Source organism: Ambystoma mexicanum, chromosome 5q, assembly GCF_040938575.1.
Source record: "Ambystoma mexicanum isolate Mex_15411 chromosome 5q, UKY_AmexF1_1, whole genome shotgun sequence".
Classification (NCBI taxonomy): Eukaryota; Metazoa; Chordata; class Amphibia; order Caudata; family Ambystomatidae; genus Ambystoma; species Ambystoma mexicanum.
The window spans coordinates 1,376,148,403-1,376,170,478 of NC_090933.1; the positions used below are offsets into that span (position 1 = coordinate 1,376,148,403).

At 46.2% G+C, this 22,076-nt stretch overlaps 1 protein-coding gene across 1 annotated transcript in view; it reads right to left on the reverse strand.

Annotated features, from left to right (window-relative positions):
* Window positions 1–22,076, reverse strand: part of LOC138498732 (GTPase IMAP family member 8-like) — a 447,497-nt gene that overhangs the window by 364,594 nt on the left and 60,827 nt on the right. The gene's annotated exons all lie outside the window — the stretch shown is intronic.

The following is a 22,076-nucleotide window of genomic DNA, read 5'->3' on the forward strand; positions in this document are numbered from 1 at the left end:
TTTTTATTCTGAGAGCATCTGATGCTGGGCGAGATGCTCTCATCGGGTCTCCTACATTTAGTTAAGCTTTTAGCCCAGACGGTTGGAACTGTAGTTGTTTCGAGGGGATTCCGCTTTTGCTATCAGCATTCCCCTTTTCCAGATCCTGCACAGCCTGTGTGTCCATCCCTCCATTTGATGAACTCTTGTGAGTTCTTTCTTTGTTGATACGGGTGAGGTCTGCCAACAGTTTGTTGATGACCTCTATCGAGTTTCTCCTCTCGAGGCCAAGAGATGTTTCAACAGAGAAGAGGTGGGTCCTGGCAATTTGCGGCCAAGGACTGTTTTGGGTATTCTCGCCGCCATTTGCCACGCGACCCTGTGGGGGACAAAACACGGCAACCTCGTCCTCACTGACGGGGCCGCCATCTGCTCCACCACAGGCAACAGCAACGCAAGTGAACGGCGGCAGCTCTTCTAAACTGCTCATGGAATCCATAGCGCTATAAAAGCGGCTTCGAGGTACTCTAGGCTTGCATTTTTAGTCATTTCCACATTCGAGTTGCTGAAGCCTGGAGTGTCAGGCAACTCCTCCAGGCATTGAGCGGGGACGCCACAGGGCTGTCCCACCGTGCTTGCCGACATGGAGTACCCTCGGGCACCACATGGGAGAGACAGCGTGACACCGAGTTCAGTAGGAGCCTGAGACGCAATCGCGCTGACCCCGCTCCCACCCGCAATCTCTGCCGCCGGAAGCGCACAGCCCACACCAGCATCGGCCACTGCAAGGGGCGGGGGTGCATTGGGGTCGGGCAGCGCCTCAGTCAGACAGATGCCAGCGTTAGAAGTAGATACAATGTCATTCATACAGTTCGCCGAGCTTTCTTCCGTGTTGGCACTTACTTGTAGTACGAGTGTAGATGTCAATTTTGAAAAGGCAGATGGAGGTCTAGGCGAGGCACGCAGCGCTGCAGCCAGGGAGGCCATTGGACCCCTGTCCCGACCACTGCTCGAGTCATTTTCCATGGGCGACACAGCTTCAAGCCTTCTTTGTGCGCGGGTTTTTGAAAATGAGACAGCCTTCAGGCTGTCACGCATGGCTGACCAATTCAGTTCAATTAGGAAAAATAAAAGGTGTTAGTGCACTGGTTTCACGGACTTCCTCGGACTCCTTAGACTCTACACTGACTCTGCACCCGCTCCTCGGGAGAGTCGAGTCTTTGTAGACACCCACAGCAGTAGAGGACCGTGTAGACAGACTGAGCAAACAGCACTCAGCTTAGACAGCTCCTTAGACTCTGCACTGACTCCGACACAGCACCACTATCCAGACTTTGTTTCTCTAACAGTCGATCAATCATTTCTAATTTCTTGCCTTTGACAGGAAGACCTTTCTGTCTACACAGATCCCTTAAATAATCAGCAGTATTAGTAAGGAGGGTCTCCTGGCTGTAACTTTCCATAGTTTTGACTTTTGTTTAAAATAAACTTGTTGTGATAGTTAGCCTTGTGTTTATTTGAACCAAGTTACTAGCAGAACTCTAAAATGTAATTCAAATTTGTTTATCCTCACTGCTGTACACCAGTGTTAGGCAGAATCCTGTGCAGTTCCCTTAGGGAGCACTACAGCAGACTAAGACTACAGGTGAGAGCAATAAATCCCCTTTGGTATCAGTCTGTACCACAAAGATTTAGTTGGTAGCTGTGGCTGAGCAGTCAGATCTATCACAAGAGGGAGATGAGCAGTATTCAGGGTTTACACAATAGGCCTTCAGTACTATTGGACAAGGACACACTGACCAAAGCTTTGTAGTAAAAAGAATATATATTTAATTTATACACTTCTAGTTAAACACATCTATCACAGTTATTAAGCAAGTTAAATGTGGTCAAAGAAAGTATACACAACTCCCTAGTTAAATTGTAGACAAGTTTGCGCAAGAGTGAAAACTGAGCAAACCGGCACAGTGCAAACCAAACACAAATGGCACTTTAGCAATTTCTCACAATTGGAGGGAAAGCACAATTTATACAAAAATATCTTCTTACACCCCCTAGCAACACTCTCCATACGTTTGTGAACCAGTTTAAGCAAGACAGTGCATCAGTAAATCCTTATGATCTTATAATTCGTTATGACCGCCTACATATGGGAAGAAAAGGGTGAACATTTTGGCAAGGATATCACTTGTAACAAAAAAGTTATAAGGGATTGAATGCCGACATACTGTTGGAATCGAAATAATATTATACCTCCTATTGCATTATTCGAATGTGTGTTGGCCTACGCCAAGTTGTCTAAAACATCGTGTAAATAGATTCCACGGCAAGGTCTTGACCTTAATGCACTGTGTAAGTCGCCATCTTGGATTTAGCCGCCATTTTAGGTTCTCTTGTAATGTGGAAGTCACCCTGAACACCAAAATGGAGGCCGAATGACATTTCGAGTTGGATTCTGGCCGTTGTGACCTCCGCACACATGAATAAATAATATGCCTGCAGGCCACTTGTTGGGGTCACGAACTGAGACCTTGTCCTATCCCTGACCTATGTGTAAATGAACAACTGTATCAGCGAAACTGATCAAAATGCATACATTATGGGATTGACCTGGCAAGGAACCCTAGACTTGGTCCTAAGAATGGTTAACCCGCGAGGGGGTTGGCCAGAGCAGGATAAAGAGTATAAAAACACGAGTATCCCAATGTACGGTCTCTCTCACTAACGCAGTGAACTCTCGTTGAAGTTCGTTCTGTTACTCTGAGAGCCGAATAGCTATCCGTTTGTCAATTGACTTTTTGGTAACTGTTGTAGCTTTTAAATAAAGCACTTTGTATGTTCTTTGTAACCTGTGTTGGTGTGTTTCCTTTGGGCTTCCCGGCCTCATATTAATTTCTTTGTTTTCACACTTGGCGCCCGAATAGGGACCCTCAAGATTGATGCCGCATCATTGAAGGTTGACGCAGACTATCGAACCGGGATCGGACGGTGTGATTCTGCGGGCCCGACCGATCGAGACGCGATACCTCGGCAGCGCTGCACGATCCGATCCTTGGACGATAGTCGTGTGGTCTGACACGGCATCTTGATGAGGGTCCAATTTTTGAGGCTGGCAGATTTGCCGAAACCACCAAACACAAGGTAAAATTCGTTAGGGAAGTTCTTTGATAAACCGTACGGTCCTCCTTAGGTTTGGTCAGGTGTAGTCGTGACCCGGCTCTTAATTTAACCCTGACAATTTGAATTTGGCGTATTGTATCTGCAGACACAATTATTGACCAGGTAACACCAATTTTTTGTGAAATGCCTGGGAAATTGTCTAACTGCTTTAGGATTCTGTTCTGCAGCGATCGACAATCCTTGGAATTTAGCCGCCCGGCACCACAGGAGGGGTCGCCGGCATGTACTATGTACTGTAAGTATGGCATTGGAAGTATAGTATTTAATGATATTTGGCACAGACAGACCAGACATGCCTCCGAATTTCAGTGGCCAATCAACAGTAGTTTTGAGATCCCCCGTATTGAATACTTAGAATCGATCTTGTTAAAGAAGAAGGCTAGACCAGCAGCCTTTGATGTTTTACAGAATTGGAAAAAAGAAGCATTACAGCAGCTTAAAAGTAGGGATAAACATGCACGTCGTCATAAAACAAACGCCGAAAAAGCATTATTATATGATAAAGAAAAGCATTCAGAATCAGTTAAAAATATGGATAGAGCTTTTTCACTCGGCATCCAGAAAATGGACCCCTCTAAAGATTTCCATGTTTCTGAGGAATTTATCGAGAAGTTATTAAGCGAACGCAGGCCTGATGCCTCAGCGCCACCTCCGTATGCTCCTATTTTGGGCGCTCTGCCCATTCCTGCTGTTGCTCCTGTTGTTATTCCTGTTCCCCCTGTACAACCTATTGTTCCTAGTCCTCTAGTTGTTGTTCCTCCACCTATCGCACCGCCCCTTCCTTCTACACCGATAATTGCACCTTTATTAAATTTACCTACACCCCCGCTCCCGAGTGGCCCCGTATTGACTGAAGTCGATCCAGGTGCAGGATCAAAGATTGTCACTCGTAGTACTGTTTCTGCAGATAAGAAACAGGAATTGTTTGCATGGGCTAAGCATTGCATGGAGAAAGGTGATCAAGTTGATGTTTTTTCCACATTATCTAATTTGAATAGTTTTCCCGAGAAAAATGTTTTTATCGAAGGTTTGGGGACTCATTTGTGTGTGATGTGGGGTAGATTACAAAATTCAGATCTTCCACAAGGAGTGAGAGATCTGAATGCTTTGGCAGTTTCGAGGGACACAGAGCAGAAAGTATATGGGCATGTTGAAAAATTGTTCGAGTTTAGGAAAGACTTTGAAAAGTCACGAGATGAGGACGACGAAGACGATAGAATATATGTACAGAAACGGTTCCTTCCGTGTCGTAAATCGGCACCTGAGGAAGTACGAATTTGTACTAAAGATGCGGTTCGATGGATCTCGGATTCATCGATTCCGCCAGATGAAGTATATGACACATATAGTCAGTATACAGTAGAAATGCAAAGAAAGGTAATTCAGGTGATGGTACAGCACCTGCAAGAAGAATGTGTAAGAAAGAGGGTTAGTTGCCCCATAGAATTATTGGGGATTTGTAAAAGGGATTTTTCGCCCGATACTTCTACAGCTGCCTTAGCGCTCGACCTGGCCCTGTTGCTTAGTAAGCGGCCGGAGGTACCTATATCTCAGTTGCCTATGAGAGAGGTTCCTCCGACCTTTGTCCCAAAAGTTGAGATCCCCGCCAACGCTGGGACTGGTGCCCCCGCTGTGGATATCCCTGCACATTATGTATCGCAATTTGTTCACGTCCCGTTTTCACGACAGGAAGTGAACACAATTAGACAATCAGTTCCCGATATCAGGAAAAACCCGACGGGGTTTTACAAAGAAAAAGAGTCCGTCTTGCAGTCCTCTGTGTTCACCTTGAGTGATATTGACTTGTTATTCCCTGTACTCCTACCCGTAGATGTATGGAAACAGGTTCAGACAATAGACGATGTGCCGGGGTTGGGAGATACGTGGGCTAATATGATTAGAATTGATGGGGAAAGACCAGCTGGTGAGAAACCTACTTTGCCTGATAGAATTGTCGCAAAACTGAAAACTATAACTCCAGAGAAAATAATTATTTGGGACAAGCTTACGGCCTGTGTCCAAGGAAAAACTGAAGGCGCCACCGAATTTTTTAATAGATTCGAGCAGGTATTTTCTGACTTCAGTGGACAGGATTTAGGTACAGAGTCGGGGAAAAGGTTGTTCGTGGACAAATTTGTACGTGGATTGTTACCTGACATCCAGTCACAGATTATGTCCTCTGAGAGCGCTTGGCAGGCAAAATTTCAATCTCAGGTTTTGCACATGGCTCAGTATTATGAGAACCGTGTTAATAATGAGAAGGAAAAAATTGAAAAGAGGAAAGGAGATTTGAAAACCAAAGTATTATTACAGCAAATTGTTAGAAACCCCAGAGGAGGCACGACACAGACTAGAGGTCAGTATGTCCCAAAAGGAAATGCTCCTTTGGGTCCTGTGAATATTAATCAATGTGCTTATTGCCGCCAGGAAGGTCATTGGCGAGCACAGTGCCCTGTCCTTCGCCAGAGGTCAAACAGTGCGTTTGGGGGTATGGGTAGACGACCTAGGGGCCGCCCTGGAGCAGGGGGCCCTGATAGAGGTCAGCTTTTACAAGATCCTCAGCAACCTTTTTCACGGGAAAATCAGACCTCGAGTGTGGACTCGAGGAACATATTTGATCACCCTTCTGCTGCCTACCTTTCTGAAGAGCTTCCTTTCGACAATACTCTATTTCATTAGGATTGCCCAAAGCCGGGTTTGGAACCTTCACCTATTCCCGTTAATCAGAAAGGCCCCTATGTTGAACTATTAGTAGGGAATAGGAAACACCAGTTTTTGATTGACACTGGAGCGCAGAAGTGCTCCATTGATCATTCTCGGGTTCCAAACATCCCACTGTCAGGGCAAACAAATGTTTCCGTAGGGTTTTCTGGTATACCAACTGCCTGTCCGGTTTCTGCACCGGTTATCTGTTTCTTTGGGTCCCTTTACGGACCATTGCCCTTTTCTTCTCACTTCAAACTGTGGAGAGAATTTGCTGGGGTTGAATTTGTTAAAGAAATCGAACGCAGTAATTAATTGTTCTTCTGATGGAATACGGCTAACGGTTTCACCACAGCAACTTCCTAATTCTCAGTTTTTGATTCGACCTTTACCTCCTGAGTTTAGCATTGTCCCGGAATGTTTGCGGGCGGTGGACGACAATGATGTCGGGGTGTTACAGATTGAGCCCGTTAAAATAGTCCTGAAACATGGAGTGAAACTGCCACGCATTCCGCAGTATAAAATATCAGCTGAGGGCGAACGTGCTTTGAAATGCATTGTCTCCCATTTTGTGCATCGTGGGGTGATCGAGGAGATTACAGGTAGTTTGTATAACAGTCCGATCTTGCCTGTATATAAGAAAGGTAACAATGCAATTCCATACCGGTTCATAATTGATCTTCGTGCTATTAACAGAGTGGTCGCCCCACAATTTCCAATTGTGCCCGATGTCACGACGATATTAACAATGATCCCTGCTACGGCTACGCACTTTAGCGTTGTGGATTTAAAAAACGCTTTCTTTAGCATTCCTATACATAAAGAAAGTAGATATTTGTTTGCGTTCACCTTTGGGGGACGCTCATTTACATTTAAAAGGGCACCTCAAGGGTATACTGAAAGTCCCATCATTTATAGTAGAGCTTTGAAAGAGCAGCTCGACACCCTTGAATTGCCACCTACTTGTACGCTGCTCCAATATGTTGATGATTTGCTTTTGGCTGCAGACTCTGAGAGTGCTTGTAAAGAAGGCACTGTACTGTTGCTTGTTCATTTAGCTAAAAATGGTCACAAAGCTTCGCTTAAAAAATGTCAATATTGTTGTCAGGAGGTAGCCTATTTAGGCTACCTCCTGTCAAAGGAGGGGAGAAGATTGACACCTGAAAGAATAAACACATTTCTGGCATGTCTGTTCCAAATACACAGAAAGAAGTCAGAGCCCTAATAGGTATGACTTCTTACTGTAGGTTGTGGATCCCAAACTTCTCGCTAGTGATAAAACCGATGTTGGCTCTGACGAAGAAGGGCATTTCTTTGCCACTGCCATGGGAATCGGAACATCAACGATCATTTGAGCTTCTCAAAACTGCGCTATGTTCTGCACCGGTTCTGGGTACTCCAAATTATGACAAGGCCTTTGTGTTGTTTGTGCATGAATGTGATGGATGTGCTTTGGCTGTGTTAACACAGGAACACGGAGGGAAGAATAGGCCGTGCGGCTCCTACTCCTCCGCCCTTGATCCTGTCGCATGCGCTTTGCCAAGATGTTTGCGCGCTGTCGCTGCTGCTGCCGCGTCTGTAAAACAGAGTGAGGGGATGGTCCTAGGCCATGATTTGATTTTGATGGTACCTCACTCTGTTGATATTCTATTGAACAAAACCCAAACGCAACACCTCACCTCTGCGCGGTTAACAAGGTATGAACTAATTCTGTTTGCCCCTCACATCCAAATTAAGAGGTGTTGTGTTCTTAATCCGGCTGAACTCTTACCTTTCCCGCAAAACACTGTTTGCGGTGACGAAGAATTACATGACTGCCTGTATACCACTGAAGAAGAAACGAAGGGCAGGATAGATCTCATAGATACTCCTTTGGAGAATGCAGAAGGGGAGCTGTTTTGCGATGGCTCCTGCTTCAAACTTTCGGATGGTATATCTACAGCTGCTTATGCAGTTACTACATTGAGCAAAGTTGTCGAAACTAAGAGAATTTCGCATACCTCTCTGCAGGCCGCAGAGATTATAGCGTTGACCCGAGCTTGTGAACTTTCCCAAGGGCGTAGAGTAAATATATATACTGATAGTCAGTACGCATTTGGGGTGGCTCACAACTTTGGAAGGCTCTGGTCGGAAAGAGGGTTCCTGACCTCACATGGGACCAAGATCCAGCATGGCCCCTTGATAGTGCAATTACTCTCGGCACTCTCACTCCCTAAACAGTTAGCGATCATGAAATGTGCAGCACATCGCAAGGTCATAGATGATGTGGGCAAAGGGAACGCTTTTGCGGACTTGATAGCCAGACAAACGGCCACAGATCTTAGCACGGACATGTATGCCTCGAGGGAAATGAGAGATGCTTACATAATGGATGAAGGTATTGGTTCTGTGCGAGATATTCAAACTGATGCCACAATAGAAGAATCTAAAAGGTGGGCTGAAGGAATGGGGAAACTGGATGATGAAGGGTGTTGGGTGGATACATCCGAAGGGAAATGGTTGCTCCCTGATTCATATGTATTGGCAATGGTTACGATGGCACACGGTCCTACGCATGTGTGTGCCCAGCAGATCACGAAAATGCTAGAACAGGTTTGGGTAAATGACAAGATTCTGGAGACTGCGAAGAGGCACGTCCAGAACTGTATGATCTGCTTACAGCACAATGTGGGTAAGGGGACAGTGACTCCAAGGGGAAGCTTTGGGCCCCCTTCTGTTCCCTTCGAGGTCATTCACTTTGATTTTATTGAGATGGAACGATGTAATAATCTAAAATATGTTCTTGTAATTATTTGTGCCTTCAGTAAATGGGTCGAGGCTTGCCCCGTTAAAGATGCTACCGCCATGACCACTGCAAAGATTATGGTAAAAGAATTCTTTCCTCGATTTGGGCTCCCGAGGATAATTTGGTCGGATAATGGTCCCCACTTTATTGCAGCAGTAATTTTGCAGATATGCACAGCCCTATGTATTGAGAAACGATTTCACTCAGCTAGACATCCTCAAAGCGCTGGGTTGGTGGAAAGACACAACAGTATTTTAAAGAATAAGCTTGCAAAAACATGTGCTGATACCAAACTAAAATGGCCAGATGCCTTACCTATCGTGTTATTAGCTATGCGTACCACACCTCAGACTAAGACTGGGCTTTCTCCATTTGAGGTAGTGATGGGGAGACCTGCTAACATTTGGGGTCTCCCAAAACCTAAAGCCCTGAGAGAGGTGGAAAATGTATTGCTTGTAGACTACTGTAACCAGTTAACTAAAAACCTGTATTTCATTTATCACCAGGTACACTCGGCTTTACCTGTACGGTTCACGGGCCCAGGACACGATATACAGCCTGGAAGTTGGGTCCTAGTGAAGGCCTACGAGAGGTCTTCCTGTCTCGCGCCTCACTGGCGGGGACCCCATCAGGTGTTATTGGTCACCAGGACAGCAGTGCGGGTGGCTGGAAAGAAGAACTGGATTCACGCGACGCACGTCAAGAAACTTCCTCACCCGACGCCACACGTTACAGAAGAAGCAGAACCCCTCGCTGATGCTACAGTCTCTGATCTTGGAGTAGCAAACAGCGCTGTGAGTGCGTCGGAGAATTTCTCTGAGCCCGAGGAGCTTGGGGAACAGTCCATTTTGTCTCCGCACCCTCTTGAAAAATCACTTCCGGAAAACACTGTTTCAAGCTCTGCGACTTCCGTCGCCTCCGACACGTCGCTTCCCTCAGGAAGTGACGACACTTTACTTCCGGACCAGACAATTTTGGGTACCACCAGGTACAACCTTCGACAAAGGAAATAGAACTACGGCACGAGTTGTTCGTGCATCTGGAAAAAGGAAGTGATTGGAAATTCTCTTTTTATGAGAAAGTTCTGTTGAACAAAAGGGATTCTGCTGGCTAGGGTTGGGAAGGACTAAGATATCGCGCGACCGTAGCGTTGCCAGCAACGAACATTGGGGTCGTCGATTGAGGAACTACGATGCCTGCCACCTCCGCTGCTGCCCCCCGCATTGGACTTGTGAATAAGGGGGTGACCAAATTGGACAATTAACAATGTGCCTGGGCCCCGAAAACGTACTGCTGTGTTTTGATAATGATAATTGTTATTTTTGCAACTGCTGCTGTAGGACTTTGGTATTTTGAAGAAATCTATCCTCTGAAACCTTTACTACCGACCGAGATTGTACCAACTGTTTTGGCTCCCTCTGTACACCTTCACACTCTGTCCCCTAGAGACTCCCAACATAGACAAAAGTATCATAATAACACTCTGATGATAGTAATGAATGCTACTCATGCCATTTTTAATAAGAGTAATTGTTGGATTTGTACTCATTTACCGCAACATGGGAACAAGGGACTGGGATGGTATATACATCCTCTACCTTTAACGACTGCTTGCTATGCCTCTCTTAGAGCACTATTCTTTGGCCGATGGAATGATAGCATCTCAGGGAACTTTGATGGAACTAATCTGAATGATTTCGAGAAACGTGAATTGACTCCCCTGGGATGCTCGCTTTTCGCAAATAGAAGTAAACCTAACGTTGCTTCTATTAGGCCGTCTGATAAACTATCTCTTCCTTTTCAAACTCTGATTTCCTTTAAAATGGCTCCGATAGGCAATAAGGACGCTGTACCTCCTTCTTATTCTATAAATCATAGTCCTGACTCGGTTCCCTTCTGTGTACAGAGAAATGGCATTCGGCCAATGGGAGATTTTGAAGGTTGTAAAAACATTGTAAATTTGACTGGGGAAAACAGGCCTCTGTATGTAGGGGGGCCTGTTTATTTTGTTTGTGGTAGTTTAGCATTTCCATGGTTGCCCAAGGATTGGCAGGGAACCTGTTATTTAGGAATATTGTTACCCGGGGTATTTGTAGCAAGTACATTGGAGGTTTCTAAGGCTCGCCCACGGCGAGACAAGAACGGAGATACCCCTGGGCAAGTATTGGGAGACATAGCGAAATCAGTTGTGCCCTTTTGGGGACAAATAACAAACTCAGAGAACATTAGGGGATTAGCAAGGGTACTGGAGAGAACGATCAACCGGACCACGGACATACTCTACAATATGACCTTAGAGCAAAAAGCAATAAGATTGGTAGCACTCCAAAATCGGATGGCATTAGATGTCATTTTGGCAGAACGAGGTGGAGTATGCAAATTAGTGGGGTCCGCTTGCTGTGTTTTCGTACCAGATTCCTCACCAACAATTTTTAAGCAATACAGAACTTGCATACTCTTAGTTCTGAAGTACATATCCCTGTAGGAGACTGGAATCTTAGCACTTGGTTCTGGGATTCTTTACGATCTTGGGGTTGGAAGGTGCTTTCTGTTATTCTGGTTATTTTGGGGATCCTGCTATTCCTTTGTTGCTGTTTTCAATGCCTCCCGAGTATATGTGGAATGCTAGGGGGATGTTGTGCCCGAGCAGTGAGCACAATAGGGCATAAAATATATGCCCCAGATACAGCATCTAAAGAATTCATGTTACAAGAGGTTTTGATGAACGACCTAATGGCTATAGATATTACAGACAATGATTCGGGATCTATGGATGACAACACATGGAGTTATTTTCAAAAGTATTAGGAATGATGTTAGCACTTGGCATAGGCCAAAAGGAGGGTCTGTTGGAATCGAAATAATATTATACCTCCTATTGCATTATTTGAATGTGTGTTGGCCTACGCCAAGTTGTCTAAAACATCGTGTAAATAGATTCCGCGGCAAGGTCTTGACCTTAATGCACTGTGTAAGTCACCATCTTGGATTTAGCCGCCATTTTAGGTTCTCTTGTAATGTGGAAGTCACCCTGAACACCAAAATGGAGGCCGAATGACATTTCGAGTGGGATTCTGGCCGTTGTGACCTCCGCACACATGAATAAATAATATGCCTGCAAGCCACTTGTTGGGGTCACGAACTGAGACCTTGTCCTATCCCTGACCTATGTGTAAATGAACAACTGTATCAGCGAAACTGATCAAAATGCATACATTATGGGATTGACCTGGCAAGGAACCCTAGACTTGGTCCTAAGAATGGTTAACCCGCGAGGGGGTTGGCCAGAGCAGGATAAAGAGTATAAAAACACAAGTATCCCAATGTACGGTCTCTCTCACTAACGCGGTGAACTCTCGTTGAAGTTCGTTCTGTTACTCTGAGAGCCGAATAGCTATCCGTTTGTCAATTGACTTTTTGGTAACTGTTGTAACTTTTAAATAAAGCACTTTGTATGTTCTTTGTAACCTGTGTTGGTGTGTTTCCTTTGGGCTTCCCGGCCTCATATCAATTTCTTTGTTTTCACAATACCTAAATGTACAAAACAGGGTTCCGCACTGGGAGGGAAAACCTTCAAAAGTTAAACACTTGACATTGTCTTTGTTAGCAATTGTTAACTGCATTAATATAGATTCAGAGTTCACTCTCTCTCCTACAATCGTCATTAGGCGCACAAAACCACTTTTTCATGTGTTTTACAATGTTTTAAGTTTAAGAATTGCTTTTCGTAGCGTTTGCTTCTCACACGAAGAAGTGCTACGATTCAAGCGTACCTTTGTTAAAGACTCAACGATCAACTTCGCATCACTTCTACTCATACGGAAGTGATTATTTAGCTGGATACTGTTGCTGGCAGTGCTCGCGCAAGTAATCAGAACTCCTGGTTTAACTCACCGGCTCTTGCGTTCCTTTCTCTGCATGTTGCACGATGTCTGGCTTTACTTAGGAACCACACCCTTCCTAGCTGAAGGCGTCCTCAGTCCTGCCACTAAATTAAGGAGCATTTCTCGCTCCTGAGACCCAAGGCTTCACGGCAGCGCCTCGCCATGGTCTCTGACATGCTTTCTGCTGTGCAATCTCTGCATCTAGGCTCACATGGGGCAAGGCAGCTCTCCTGCACACCTTCCACTGCCCAGCCTCTGCACACCAGTGTTTGGGGGAACAGGACCCGCACAGGACAAGCAGATGAAATCTGCTGCATCAGAGTCCTGCGTGCCTTTGGTTCTCCCACTTCTGCCTTTTTCCTTCTGCCTCTGTTATTACTGCATACACTGCAGCCACAGTTCCAGCTCCTTCTTATTGCCTGCACCTGAGGGGGCCTTATAAGCCTCTTCATGACTCTTCATCCCTCTTCCTCATCCCAGTACTGATATGATTATGGGACTTGTAGCCCCCAACAACAAAAGCAGTTCTTTTTATTTTATTTTTTACATTTGTAGAGCGCATTGCAGCCCACAGGCATCAAGGCGCTTTTACATGGCAAGATTACGGTTACATAAGTGGTGGAAAAAAACATGTGGTTTCTTGGTAACAGAATAGGAGGTCTTTGGTTACAGATACAGTTGGAGGCACTGGAAGGTTACAACAGTGGCAAAAACTTTGAAGGCTAAATTAGGTACCTGGTGAGAATATTTTAAGAGTGTACAGAGTAGACAGTTTGGGAGTCGTGCATGTCAGACAAATAGCCTAGTTTTAATGGCTTTGCGGAAGGCTAGGTGAGAGTCAATCCCCCTAAGGTGCGTAGGTAAGGCATTCTAGTGTGAAGCTGCGATGGCTGGGAAGCTGGAGCCGCCCGCACAAACTCTACGGGTCTTAGGCATGGAGATCAAGTTGGTATAGGCCGTTCTCGACGGCCTGGAGGATGTTGGCTTATCTATTCTCTGAGCAAGGTATGGGGGTGCCAAATCATGGAGGCATTTGTGAGTGAGGGAGATGATTTTAAAGATGATTCTCTCTTTAACGGGAAGCTAGTGGACCTGCCTTCTCAGATCAAAATGTGATACTTTTGGAGATTCTTGTGGCGGCCCTGAGGGTTTTATTTTGAACCAATTGGAGTTTAGCAATGTTTTTGTCGGACGTCCCCCCAAGGAGAGCATTGCAGTAGTCCAATCTAGATCCTATCATAGCCCTAGCAATCGTGAGGCAGTTCTGTGAGGATAATAAGGGTCTTGCTGCATCGAGCAGTTCAGAGTAGTAGGTCGAGGAGAAGGCAATGGCATTGACCTGCCTATTCATAGTGAGATGAGTGTCAAGATAGACTGCCAGGGTCTTGACTGTTTTGGACACAGAAATGGATATATTATCAATGGTAAAGGAGCAGTGCAGGTTATAGAGGGTGGGGGCAATGCAAGAGCCCTGAGGCACTCCACATTTAATGTGACTATGAGGAGCGCACGCTAAGTCGGAGAAGACTTTCATGGCCCTTTCCTGTAGAAACAAAGTGATACATGCACACGCCTTTTTAATAGCTTCTTGGTTTTAAGGGTAGATTTAGTTCCCTTAGAGTTCTTAAAGGATGAACCATTAGAATGTGTTCTTACAGAGGAAGACCATTTAAGGCAATATATCTAAATTTCTTTCGATTTTACCTTTGGGAGTAAGAAGGACTTTTAATCTGAAGTACTTTGAATGGTCTTTCTGTTGTTAAGGCTTGTTCAGGTGGCATTTGTGACTAGAGCCACAGATCTTATATGTGGTTCAGATAAATCATAATGACAATAAGCCACTACCTGTTTAGGCAATACTAAAAGGCACTCCATTTTGAAGGACAAATACTGCATCTCATCTTACAGGATCTCCTCACCACCAGCGGCCCTGTATACTCCCAGGTGATTGTCCCACAGTACATCATCCCTAAGGTCAGGATCAGGAAGTGTCTGCCTTTCCCTGGCCACCAGGGAGGAGACATTAGGGAGGGGTTTAGTGAGGGGTCTGAAGGATTCATCAGAACTTATACAGAACCCTCGCAGAAGGGGGATACCTCCTAATAGTGATATAGGAGTGCTCAAGAAACCTACTCATAAAAAGTTCCAATCCATGACTTTTTCGCATGCGACTAGTTTGTGGTGGAATGTGGAGATGAGTGTTGCCGAATGGGATCCCTTGCTTTGCAGTCTGTCTTTGCTCACTATTCTAGGGAGGTGGTCCATGAGCCATAACCACTGCTCCCGCAAGCAGAGCATGGCAGAGTTTGGGGGAGTGTGTTGCCCTGCATGATCCATTGCTTTGCAGTCTGTCTTTGCTCACTATTCTAGGGAGGCGGTCTTTGAGCCATAACCACTTCTCCCGCAAGCAGAGCATGGCAGAGTTTGGGGGAGTGTGTTGCCCTGTGGGATCCCTTGCTTTGCAGTCTGTCTTTGCTCACTATTCTAGGGAGGCGGTCCATGAGCCATAACCACTTCTCCCGGAAGCAGAGCATGGCTGAGTTTGGGGGAGTGTGTTGCCCTGCGGGATCCATTGCTTTCCAGTCTGTCTTTGCTCACTATTCTAGGGAGGCGGTCCATGAACCATAACCACTTCTCCCGCAAGCAGAGCATGGCAGAGTTTGGGGGAGTGAGTTGCCCTGCGGGATCCCTTGCTTTGCAGACTGTCTTTGCTCACTATTCTAGGGAGGCGGTCCATGAGCCATAACCACTTCTCCCGCAAGCAGAGCACGGCAGAGTTTGGGGGAGTGTGTTGCCCTGCGGGATCCCTTGCTTTGCAGTCTGTCTTTGCTCACTATTCTAGGGAGGCGGTCCATGAGCCATAACCACTTCTCCCGCAAGCAGAGCATGGCAGAGTTTGGGGGAGTGTGTTGCCCTGCGGGATCCCTTGCTTTGCAGTCTGTCTTTGCTCACTATTCTAGGGAGGCGTTCCATGAGCCATAACCACTTCTCCCACAAGCAGAGCATGGCAGAGTTTGGGGGAGTGTGTTGCCCTGCGGGATCCCTTGCTTAGCAGTCTGTCTTTGCTCACTATTCTAGGGAGGCGGTCCATGAGCCATAACCACTTCTCCCGCAAGCAGAGCATGGCAGAGTTTGGGGGAGTGCGTTGCCCTGCGGGATCCCTTGCTTTGCAGTCTGTCTTTGCTCACTATTCTAGGGAGGCGGTCCATGAGCCATAACCACTTCTCCCACAAGCAGAGCATGGCACAGTTTGGGGGAGTGTGTTGCCCTGCGGGATCCCTTGCTTTGCAGTCTGTCTTTGCTCACTATTCTAGGGAGGCGGTCCATGAGCCATAACCACTTCTCCCGCAAGCAGAGCATGGCAGAGTTGGGGGGAGTGTGTTGCCTGTTTCCATGTCACTGCAGTGCCACATTATACAGGCACCGAAACACAGAGGCATTGAAAACTTCCAAGGGAGAGAGAAGCAAGAAGGCTACTGCGAGCGGTGACTGTTTAAAACATCAGCCGGGGCTCAACGTGGGTCAAGAGTGAATAGTGACCAGTAAGATCCCCTGTGAATACCTCCTTCTTCTTCTTGCTGATAGACTTTTATCCATCAGCGGTGATTTTTGGATCCCGAGGCTTGAGCCTCATTACTCCATCTTCTCGGGTTGAGCCTCGTTGCTCCATCCTCTCGGGTTGAGTGTTGAGCCTCATTACTCCATCTTCTCGGGTTGAGTATGTAGTCCTGGGGTGGGTTTCTTCTTGGTCTGTGTGGTCTTGTCACAGTAGGGATTTTTTCACAGGGTCTTCGCAGTGATGGGCCGCGGGTAGCGTTGGATTGGGTGCAGGCTGGCTCGCTAAATGGCATTGCAGTGCTGAATGCAGATCATTTCTAACTGTGAACCGGGAACGTAATTCCGAGCTCGCAGAGAGGTGAGCCAACGACTGCCCAGGCTTCACCCAGTGCACCTTGTGCATTTCAGAGGCGCAAGAGCCTCAGAAACTATGTTCTGAAGTACCCGGGCACAAGATGGCTTCCATAGAAACGGTGCTCAGGAAATAGCAAATAGGTAACTGTGATAACTGTGAAGTCGTCAAGTTGGAAGGTAATTCCGGGCTCGCAGGGAAGTGAGCCAATGGTTGCTAACTTTAATCAATTCTCTCTCCCTGCAGTTCAGCAGTGTACACGCCGACTCTAAAAACTGTGACTCACATTATTTCGTGGTTCCACCCTTTCTTGGTGCAAAGTGCAAACCAACAGAAAAAAAGGGACAGGAGAAAGAAAGGAAGCGTGAGTATAATTTTGCTATAGTCAGTGTACAAAGACTTAAAGAAAGAAAAAGAAGAACACTGATATTAACTGTAATCTGCTTGTGTGGCCTTGATGCCCACGATATACAACTTAAAAAGTGGGCGCATGAGAGATGACCTCAGAGCACCAGAAAAGGATGAGGCATTACGGTCCGATTACACTCAAGCCCAGAGACCCCATAAATTAATATTCATCTCCCTGGCTCAGGAAATGTCCCAAGCTTGCCCTCTTGTTGAGGAAGAGCTGATTCCAACAACGGCTGTGGGGTCACCTTATATGTAGCAGGCCCTTGGAGAAGAATCCAGAACCAACTTAGAATATACCCTGTCTACAACCTCGATGAAAAGGAAAATATGAGGTTGTTTCTTAAAAAGAAGGTTGCGTGGTCTTGGAGATGCAGGTACCTTAAGGCTCGCAATGTGGAAATCAGTGCTTCCCCTCTCACTGGAGCCTCCTCGAGCGGAGACTCAAATGTGGGGGGGCAACATAGCTAATAGGGGCAATATCCCAAGCAGTGCTGCTTAGTTGCCCAACACCTTGTCAGTAAATGTCTCCGGTCTTGAGTCTGTAGTTCCCCACAGAGATTACAATTCCCCTCCTCAGACTGTTCTTTATTGCGAATTCTTAGGATTTCTTTTGTTTGAATTAAATTAAGACAAAATCTCAGGAATTAAGATCTCCATCTGGCACTTGGAAATTGACGCAAATAAGGCAGTACAAAACCCTTTGGCTGTAATAAGTGAATGATTTAAAGAACTCCAAATCACCGACTTTAGCTTTCGTCAGAATCCAGTCCGTTGTCACTTTGGCCTTTTTTACTTTAGTGGGATTTACAATTAACTCAGTCTCTGATTGGTCGCTAGTGGCAAGAATTTCAAGAGCATCATTCTTCAGATTGGAAAGAGTCCCACTGTTCCCCTGGTCCAGGTGAGCTCCCATATCTATAAATAGTGAGTTCCTACTGGGCACCAGGATACATCTGCAGAGTGAGATTACTTTCCAGTCTAAATATGCTCTTAGTGATTGTAGTCCCAATTCATATCCCAAGCGAGGAATTGGAAGGGATATAGGAAGGTTCAACACCTTCTTACAAATTCGGCCTTCAATTTTGCGCATATAAGGTGCAATGTCCATGCCATAGAGAATGGTCGGAATGACCTTTCCCATATAGAATTTTATTAACGGGAACAAGGAAAACCTACAAAGGGAATGTGTGATTTTTTTTAATCTGGCACAGAAGTTGTAGCGATTTCGCTGCTATGACCACTTCAAGCATTCTTAATGATGGACTGGCTCTTAATCGAAAACCCATCTATAAAATGTCCTTTATGGCCAGTAATATTTGATCACTTAACTTCCAGTCAAATTTCAGAATCCTTTTTAGGGGATGGCAGAAGGCTAAGATGCATGACTTTGCTGGGTTGATTTGCAAGTCATTTGAGGCTGCATGGGCATTAAAAGCAGTCAGCAGGCAATGGAGGCATATGGGCCTGTAGTCCAGCAGGACTATAGCGTCTGCATAGGCCATCCAATTGATCACACTAATACCTATTTTGGGGCTAGTTGGTGGGTGCAGTGTTAATGTTCCAGCTAAATCTGCTATGTGGAGGTTAAAGAGGCAGGGAGCAAAAATGCACCCCTGACTCAGACCTCACTCCGTCGGTATGCATGATGTGAAATGCCCAAGCTCGTCTAGCCTTACTTGCATGCTGTTGTTATCGTGCAAATAAATAATAATAGCCAATAAACCTTCACTTTGAGCCACAGTCTGCATCTGTGGACCGTTCCGAAGGCTTTTGATAGATCAATCCAAGCACTGCCTAGAGTGGCACTCTTCTTTAGCCAGGATTTGTCATGTACAGCTCTCATTATCGAGCCATTCAGTGTTGTGGATAGGCCCGTGTGGAAGCCTATCTGGTGTTTTGAGAGGATACCCTTAATTTCCGCCCAGTCCTCAGGTCCCTCAATATTATTCAAGCAAAGATTTTACTATCCACATCCCAAAGGTTGATTGGGCGAACGCTAGCAAGATCTGCCTGATCGCCCTTCTTGTAGATGGGAATTATAATAGCTCATCTATAGGAGTCCGGACCATGCCTAATTGTCAAAATGCCCCTGAACATTAGCAAGAGGGTGTGTGCCCAAATAGATGAGTCCTTTTTTAAGATCCGGTTGGTTAGCCCATTAGGGCCTGGTGCCCTCGACCTAGATGCACAAATTCTTCATTCTTCAATGGACCCCTGATCAAGATGTAGATTCCAAGGGGTCTCTTTCAATGGCTCAAAACTCACTCGATTGTGCTCCTTGTGTACGTTTGCAATGTGTTTAAGCCAAGCGGATTCTGAGACCACATCACTCTCGAGGTATCCCTGATATGATATGTCATTTAAAACACGCCTGTACACAAGAGTTTCTAGGCACTACAAGACAAGGAAAGGGAAGACAAAGGGGGACACAACACATGATCTTACTAAGCATTGTGTCATTCAGATCGTGCAAGGGGAAGAGAGAGGAGAAGTGCCAGGGGAGGGAAGGGGAGAGTGCAATAAGCAGGTTCAGAAGTGCCACCGGGGTGGCGGATCCAAGTAAGTGCAGGGAGGCAGATACAGTCCCTGGTGTACGTTGAGCCCTGAGGCAGTGCATGGTCATGAAGGAGCCTGGAGAGACCTGTTGTCGATTGATCATGGACCAAAAGATCTGCCGAAAACGTCAATTGTACTTTAGCTTGCCAGAAGGAAAAACAGAGAAAGGGAAAAAAAACAAATCTCATATGCAACCTCTGCAAGACACTCGTCAAGTTAAGAGTGGGACAGTGAAGGGTGAAGACCAGCTGTTGAGCAGTCCCTTTGCATCTTCACCTATGAGCACCTGTGAGTATCCATAGCAATGCTAATTACTGTGCTGTCTCTCTACTCTGCAGTACTCACCTATTATGCACTCACTCCTGCTGCTCCTGTGGCTCTTCCTACTCACCTATCACTATGGCTTCTGCAATTATGCTACAACGTTCTACTTTCCTATCCCAGTCATAAAAATCATGTATCGAAACTCCCATTACTCCATCTCTCTTGCACCTCCTACTTACAACAAAACAAAGCCAGTGAGCTAACTATACCTCCCTTAACAACTATCGACCTTGCCTCTCTTCATGTGGGACTCAACTTCTCTACTGTGCCTTACTGCATACACTAAACATTGTAACTTATTGTGTTTGTAATATTGAAGGCACAGACCTCGAGGGCACTGTAGTCAGCCACTAGACTCTAGTATATAGGGCACAGCAGCACTCCTTGCTGGGGGGACAGTATGGGCAAGGGATGGCCTGGTGACTGCCTTCTGCCAGAGGACTGCAGCAGGTGTCTTCTGGGCCCATGCCAGTACTTGCATGATAATACATCACATTGCAGTACAACGATGTGGTACCGAACCTTCTCCAGACTGCCACTCAGGTTTTTTGCCCAGAATCTAGATTTGGATAAAAAACTTTTCATTCTCAGCCAAGAAGGCATGTCTCACCAGGACACAAAGGTGGTTAATAGTGGTGGAGTTGATTGTGTGGCTGCCATATTCATACATTTTGCCTATCTGTGTAACTGTGCCATTGTCCTCCCCCTCCCCATGTGTTAGACAGCATGGAGTCAGAGGGATCACCATAGAACTGCTCTTTATACTCATTGTTCTCAGGGTCAATGGTGGTGAAGGAGGAGACCTGCAGCTTCCCACGCCCAGCACCATGCAATGTGTTTTGGACCACCAAGCTCCTCAGTATATACAATCTGCAGCTCCTCAGCCCCTCCTGCCACAGAGTCATTGGTGTAAATCGCCCCCTCTTCTGACTACACTAGAGCGTGCAATACCTTATTCTGCACATCAGAGTAGAATGTGGCTGAGGGGGAATGCATCCTTTCCATTTACCACAGACACGTCTGCATGCCCAATGCACACAGCGCCTGCTGTCACTCATGTAAGATGTCCTCTGGCCATAAGGCACTCAAAGGCCATTAGTCCACAGCCATACCAACATGGAATGTGTATTGTGCTCTCAATTTCAGAAACGTAATATAATCACCTGTGGCCTTTAAAGAATGCAAAGAATAATTATTTCTGAAACATCTATTTCTTTTTCTTTAATCATGAAAAGATGTCAAACTGAATCCCAGGCACTGAATGGGATTTCATGCCTGCACCCAGAACATTATGGGACGTTCTCCTAACTCCCAGTCACTGGATAGATCTACCACAAGCATATAATGTATGCAAAAAGGTCCACCGGATTCTCCCCCCGCCCCCCCACCCGAGTAGTAATCAGAAGTATCCACAGGAGACACCATGGGGGTTACCTCTCCCTCAACGTCATCCTTGTCTAACGTGAATCCTGTTCTGTTTCCCACGTGTAAAGTCTATGCTAATGTTCCACATCTCCAGCAAGTAGAGTAGCAATCACTCGTCCCTACTCACACCTCCAAGCACACAGTAGGAGCAGGTGTGAGTCTGAGGCAGCTGTAAGGCTCGGTGCAAGTCTGCATGACTTGTCTGAGAGCTGGATTCATCCGGGAAGGGAGTGGATGAGTTTCCCAGGCTTTGAGATCAAGCGATCTTTGAGGGCCAAGGAAAGAGGAGAATGGGGCGTTTCCGGAAGGCCCCACGTGCACAGAATCACACTATCACTGGATACCCACCTCTAATACAGAACCACGTGAGCACGCCATCCTGGGTATGCAAATGACCCCACATGCAAGTCTTCAGATAGAAAAATGCCTTTGTCTTCCAGGACACAGCTTCTATAGCAGACAAGGCTCGGGGTCTCAGACACGTGCAAACCAGCCCCCCCAAACCCCCCTCATATTAGGGATCACCAGTGCAGCAGAGTCTGATATTCTGGGGGTTGGAGCACTGGGGCACGTGAAGCAAACAGCAATGTTATGGGGGCTTTAAAAGGCTTGGAAAAAGCAAGCCAATAGAATAAGTCACTGGAGTCACGTGGCACAGGCCTCCGGCCGAGCCTCCCGCCGGAGTCACTGGAAGGCTACCTCCAGTGCAGAGCCACATGGGAACAGTACTGAGCGTGTACACATTAGCCAAAGAGAGAAGCACACATGAATGTCACATTCCAAAGGGCATTTCACAAGACAACAGTGGCCTTTCATACCTAATTGAGATCACTGCAACCCCCCCACCCCCCCTTACGTTTTGTAGCGTTAATGCAAATCGTGTGTAACACAGCAGTGCAGGGGTTAAACTGAAGGCAAG